We start from the raw sequence: 6,471 nt of genomic DNA on the forward strand, positions 1-6,471 counted from the left end.
GACCTCTAGGAGGAATGGAGTAGCAATGTACTGATTTCACATCTTGGTCTTTGAGGCAGCCGAGTAAGTCTTCTCCACAGTCTGACCAATCTTTGGTATCCACTGGGCAGTTTGCTCGGGAGACAGAGACAGTTCCGGTACAAGTATTAAGAGTTGGATGAGGTTCTGCAGGAATTGTTGGGGCTATTTGATGAAGGGACAAGCCTCATTGCCTCTTATATGGTTATTACTTCATTACTGGCCATGGGAAGCCTTGATTATGTAGGGGAAATAAACAGTCCACCCCCCCAGTGACACCCTTAAAGGGGTATGGGCTAGACAATTAAATCAGGGGAATACCGTGCCCATGGTTCCCGCAGGCCGTTCAGGACTGGCACAAGGTCAGCCTTTCATCCTTTCAACACCTTAGGAAATAGATAGTAGAAGGGGTTGGAGAAGGGATGGAAACAGAAAGCTGGAGGGAGAAAAGGCCATGCAAAATAAGTTGAGTCGAGGGCTGAGGCCCTAGGCAGGGGCGATCCCTGCCATTGCGTGTCAGTCTCCGTCTCCTAAGCTCCCCCACGGCAACAACGGGCAAGGGATTGGGGGGGTCCTCTAGAGATTATACCTGGTGGAATGACCTTATTGCTCATTATATGCGCATAGCTTGTTCATCCTGATTAGGAAAGGCTTGATTTGGTAGCTTACCAAAGGCGGGGTCACCCAAGGTTGGAAGTAACAAGTGGATAAGGCAAAGCTCCTATCTCAGCATCAGCCCCTTTGACGGAAGGGGTTGAATATTCTGAAGAGAATGAGACTATGAAAACTTTAGGATATTCAAAGAACTGTTAACAATTATTCTTATTGATAAAGAAATACATTAATACCCCTGAAAATGCTAATCATACAAACTCATTTCCATATTTGCATAAATAAGGAAAAGGAAATACAACACAAAAATTGCACATGACAACAGCACCAAAATCAGAAGAGCTGCTTTTAGAAAATTAATACAGTGACACAATTCATTTAAAGAAGGGAACTTATTCTTGTTCTAATTTGAATTCTATTAAACCTCATGATACAAAACAATATAACAAAGTAATATCTATATAAAAGTAGAAATACCACTGAAAAATAAGAGAAAAAATAAACACAATGAGCCACCTATATTGACAGTAGGCTAACTTTTTTATCTTCTTAAACCTAGCATTTCCTAATTCATAGCTTAGGGAGTGATATGGCTAGACATGTATTTTTTTAGGCAAATGCCTCTGAAGCAAAGTCTAAGTATACCTAAAGTTTATATCATCACCATTCCTTCTAAACTGGTGAGAATTTGTTCATGGATGCAAACCTATTGCACTTTTTATATATATATATATATATATATATATATATATATATATATATATATATATATATATATATATATATATATATCATTATTACATGAAAGTATACTCCTCTTACTTCAAAATATGTATAAATCAATACATATACTAGGTAGTGCCCTGGTATACAGATATGTGTAACTTATACCATCTCAATGAAGAATCACACCAACACACTCAGCGTATGAAGGCATTGTGACCTAATTCTTCACTCAGTCGAAAGTCGAGCCATTAATGAACAGACTTGGTATGCTTAGACCTTGCTTCCAACATCCTCTTGGCTCAATTACCGAATTATCCTTTACCTATCTCATCTGCCATGCCCCTTCTTTTACAGCCCTTAAATTATGCTACTTAGAGTAACCTGCATACATTCTTTTGTCCCTAAACAGGAAGACTAGCATATACATCACTTTCTATAACCCAAAAGATTACACTTTCTTAATTACAGTTTTCTTTATCCAAATTCCCCATAATCATAAAACAAACAAATCAACAATCAAAATGAATCTGTTATTGGAAATGTTTTACAACAGCAACAGGAAAAAAAGAAAGTGAAAAATAGCAAAACCAAACAACAGGAACAGTGTAAGAAAAAAGAATTATAGCAAATAAGAAAATATATATACATGCATATATACATATAAACTTATATATATATATATATATATATATATATATATATATATATATATATATATATATATATATATATATATATATATATATATATATATAAATACACACATATTCATTAATAGAATATTTTCTACAATATATTTTGAAGAAAAGGTATAAGTGAGGATAAATAATATCATAATACAGAAATGCATTTGATGTGTTTTGGGTAAATTTTCATCCGAAATCTGCATTTCTGGGTAAGATTAAATCAAAATATAGCAATCTAATTGTGTGTTGTGAAACCATCCATTTCCACCTTTACATTTTGTATACTGTCACAATGAACTCCTTTTCTGGTATTTTTCAAGAATTTAAATGTGATTGTCTTTTCATAATTATGGTAAAGAAAAGAAGTAAGGTTTAACAAAGATGACAATTAACAACAAAAATTAAAATTATGTTACATATTTCCAATACCATTTTCTTCTATAACTTCACTTTCTTTGCAACATACACCTTCAAACATTAAACAAAATACATATTTGCTATTTCAAATAGAAAGATAAAGTAGAAAGAAACAGGACGACATACTTTAACAAATTAATATAATTACAGTGGGTACATAGAAGCATTAAAGGAACTACTGGAATAAAGGAAACTGTTCAAGTCCGGACTTTCAGCAAAATAACTCGGAACCCAAAACAGATTTTTCTGCATTTGCACCTATGGGGTCTACGAGTCTTGGAACCACTTTCCTGACACTCCCTGTTCACCATTGTTTGTGAGTTGTGTATGATAAAATGAAACTGTCTAAGAATGAGACTTATCTATGAAGAGGAACTCCCAAACATAAAGCAATGTCATATATTTATTAATGTGTACTTTGCTGTTTTAAACTGAGTTGTTTCTCCTGTGATTGTACTTTCAGTTTGGAAGGATTAAGTGAAAAGTGAAATGAATTCCTGAAGTTGACCATAACAGTAGCTTTCTGCAGTAAAGCCAAATATGAACCATAATTCTCGGAGAAAGTTAAATCAAACTACATTATTTTCAATTTTGAAAAATATAGTACTACCATGTACTATCAGTTCAAGTACCAAGAATTTATCAGTCAACATATCTGTGAAAAAAATTATAATTACATATTCTCGTGATTTACTGACTTATGGTAAAGCTGGCAGTGATCACTAGACAAAAGGAAGAGAAGGCAAATGCCCATTCTATGTCCACATCTCTAGCAAAAGAAATTCTACTTTATATTGACAATAAAAAATGAGAGCTAACCCTCTTGTATCAGTGTGTTTTTATCTGAATTCTGTTTACATAAATTTGGGAAAAAGTGCTCTGACATAATCTAGAAAAAATTATATTTTCAATGCCCATGGCAGTGGTACATCCTTCAGCAAAGGAAAGAGTTCAAAGGTTTGGTTCTTAAGATTCTAAATCTTTCCTCATTACTTGAAATCTGTGCTCCTTTTACTTCAGGTTTAAATCTTACTGAGACAAGATAAATGCTTGACAAACAATATCTTCTGGAACATTAAAAGCAAAAACTATGCCAGAATAAACTTTCAGACACCTTGCATAAAATACTAAATCAAAAATAAAGGAATTAGCTCAACATAATCTTATTATCATAAATGAGTGAATGTAAATCCTTTAATATCAATAACATCAAAAAGTACTGTTTTAAAAACAAAGTATGTTTATGATAGTACATCAAAGAATCTTCTACATGACATAATAATTTAGTCCCATTTATGTACAGTACTAGTTATTATCAAAGCTCAAGGACCTGCTATATAGTGAATCTCCCTGCTTGGCAATTCATCATTACAACCTGAAAATAAGATGTGCATTACCATTTACAATATCATTTTACTCAATATATCTGGCAAAGAAAAACAGAACAGATAACTATTAACCCATCACAGAGAGGGTTATATTCAGTATTTTTTTTTTTCTTTTTCTCTATGAATTTTGAACTTGTTATTTGTTAGTAATGGCAGAGAAAAATGTAATTTAATTTTCCTTACATCTGAAACTATGAATTTCTACTCACGGAGAAGATACTGTATAAATGAAAGACAAAGTGTACATGTATTACCTTTTGTTATTGTCTACATCTATACCATATTTCCAAAAATGTGAGTCTGTATATGTGCATGTATGTATCTCAAATGTCATATTCAGTCTTATGAGGAATAACTGAGGTACTTAGGAATTGTGAATGCACACAGGAGACAGATTGGCAGGTACCTCATCATCACAATCTAGCACAATGCCTGATACGGTTTTAATATCTGATAATACCTTCTGGTAATTTATTTAACACCTTCAGTTTTAAACATGCTGAGAAAACCTAAAGGGTAATACTACAGGACCTGTCTGTGAGAGGTTAATAATCTGAGAGTGTTATATAAGTTAACAAATATAAACATCATTAAAGCATCTCCATATACTTTTTCAACATTTAAAACAATTCAAATAAACAATTTCTTCAAAAAAAAAAAAGGAAACCAAGAACAGAAAAGAAGAGCAACCCTAAACAATACATTCCATAACTTGCCAATAAATACCATACATATCATGTTATGATTATATACAACCATATCAAGTCAGACATCCAACTAGAACACACACAAAACCATTATATTTACCAACGAAGGGAGTAACCCCAATATGTACAAAGCTTATGAATGATATGCTTTTTTCCAACCACTTGGATTCACAGTGGTTGATCCACAGTCACCTCCCTCGTAGGTGATACTACAACCACTGTATCAATCTTCCTGAAGAGTTCAGTAGCATCAAATGAGGAAATAATTTAGATATAACTGATTACAATATCATCATTACAGGTGCAAGATAAAAGACAATACATATTGCAAATAATCTGGCATCTTCTGTCACAATATTACCAAGTTGTAGCAATACATTATCTTTTTCTAAATGTATTACATAGGAAAAAAACAATGCTATGCTTCTTCATTCACTGTGAGAAAAACATCTTCATACTGAAGATTCTCTGAAAAAAGTGATATTCAGGAAAAAAGGTATAAATGAGACAGAATATTTTCACAACACAAGATGAATTAGAAACTCTCTCAAAATAAGTCAATAACATCTCTTGTATTAAGTTATTCAATGCTCATTTATATTTTTTTCTACATTTTTCACGATTCATTCCACTCAACCATTAATTTTCTTGGTTTTCTATGATTAATTTGTAGACCCATTTTCTCAACATCTGAAGGGATACTACTTTTATATGACATAATACAGAAATACAAAAAATAATAACCTTAAAAATATATAGGTATCACACTTTTGTCAGCCTAAGTCCTTAATATCAGTCAGAAAAAATAATATGATTTACAAGGCTAAACCTACCATACCTGTAGTCCACAGTGCAATGTATAAAAAGAAAAGTATGAACAGTGCACATACATTATGATATATTACAATAATAATTATAATAATGATTAAGTTTTATCCTACTCGATCACAAGGCCATATGAAAGGTCTAGAGCTCCATTTGTCTTAATCTTCAAAAAATGGCTTATCAAGATTTGTTTCTCATTATCATCCTTTCAAGAACATACTTGACCTACTAAACACAAGCTACAGTCTCACGGGAAATGTAGAAATTATGCAAGATCAAGGAACTAATCACATTCAAATCATGTAAAAGAACATATATGTGGATGCATATATAATTTTTTAAACTAATTTTTGAATCAGAAATCAAATAAAAAATAATGATCATAGCTGTCTGTCTTCCAAATTAGTGTAAAACTTACTTTCCTTGTTACAAATACCATAATCATCATCTTTTTCACAGAACTGTAGTAGGAAAACCTCCTTAGAATTTAATTGTTAAACATACCACATTTTTACAAACTATGGCATGCCTTCTGTATGGGACACAAGGACACCTGTTCTATACAGATACAGAAAAAGTATTGAAATAAATTAATATCATGCTCCCACCTGTTCTATACATTTATCTTACTCTCCTATCAAATAAAGCAAATAATATTGTTCTGCAATCCCTCAGTTTTAATTACGACACAGGTTACCTCTGTGTTCCCTAAATGGGATTGACTCCAAAGAACCCATGGAGGTTGCAAAGAAGTGCTAGAGTGCTCATGTGATGCCTGAGGAAAACTGAAATAATCTATTCAGTCCACACTATAATGCTTCCACTTTTTGTCTCTCTTCAGTACCAAGTATTCAAATCAAATTTCACAGATTTTTTATTAGAAACTATAATGAACAGGTTATCTTATTTAATTCATCAATAAATATCCTTTTTCCCTTTTCATACTATGCATACAGTAATAAAAAGAACAAAATATGTGTAATGCTAGTTTGCATGCATTACAAGGTTAGCTAAAGGATCCCTATAATATTTTTGTAGATACAGGGCTTTGTGGAATTTTAAAAATTAGTACCTTTGGGTTACATTGACATC

General features: G+C 32.3%; 1 protein-coding gene across 2 annotated transcripts in view; it reads right to left on the reverse strand.

The window, feature by feature from the left end:
* Nucleotides 1-4,087: 4,087 nt before the first annotated feature.
* The window catches only part of LOC113815639 (transmembrane protein 222), an 8,034-nt gene continuing 5,650 nt past the window's right edge, over nucleotides 4,088-6,471 (reverse strand). For both annotated transcript variants that reach the window (XM_027367664.2, XM_027367663.2), the window contains exon 5: nucleotides 4,088-6,471. This exon is cut by the window's right edge and continues 736 nt beyond it. The gene's annotated coding sequence lies outside the window, so the exon portion shown is untranslated.

The sequence above is a fragment of the Penaeus vannamei genome, chromosome 38 (assembly GCF_042767895.1).
Source record: "Penaeus vannamei isolate JL-2024 chromosome 38, ASM4276789v1, whole genome shotgun sequence".
NCBI classification, from domain to species: domain Eukaryota; kingdom Metazoa; phylum Arthropoda; class Malacostraca; order Decapoda; family Penaeidae; genus Penaeus; species Penaeus vannamei.